Raw genomic sequence first — 631 nt, 5'->3', positions numbered from 1 at the left:
AAAAAGAAAACTGTTCGAATGATTGAAAATGAAAACAAAATAACAATGTAAATATATTGATAAGAAAAAAACAAAAACAAACGAAGTTTCCGTTTCAGGAACCCGAGTTTAATTTTATGTCGTAATCATTCAACTCGTTAGCGGTTTTATTCAGCGATTAGGGATAACCATACGACATATCTAATTACCAAAGCGATTTTTTTTTTATTTTTATTTTTTTATTAAAACTAAACCTGTTTAGTTTTAATGAACCAATTTTTTTAAAGCCAACACTTTAGTTATTTTGAGAGCGTGCAACTGCACCCGAAAGGTTGATTAGGAAACTCCAAATCCTTTTATGACTCGGAAAAAAAGGGCTTTTTATCGGCTTAAATGATAAACTAATGTTAAATATTAGTATTTGCCATCGATTCTGAAATAAAATGAAATCCTGACATTGTGATCATTTTTGCAGGTGTTATGTGCCAAATATTGAAATAAGAATGTTTAAATTCAATTATTGTAATTTAAGTCTTTAATTTTAAAGTCGATTTTATTTATAAAATATCTTTTTAGAAATCAATCTCAAAAACAATCTGAACAATAAATCTCTTTTGTTATGGCTAAGTTTTTGTCAAGGGTAGAAATTATA

Source organism: Euprymna scolopes, chromosome 8, assembly GCF_053919585.1.
Source record: "Euprymna scolopes isolate OS-2025 chromosome 8, ASM5391958v1, whole genome shotgun sequence".
Classification (NCBI taxonomy): domain Eukaryota; kingdom Metazoa; phylum Mollusca; class Cephalopoda; order Sepiida; family Sepiolidae; genus Euprymna; species Euprymna scolopes.
The sequence above is the reverse complement of the archived record's forward strand: the minus strand, read 5'-3'. Positions refer to the sequence as shown.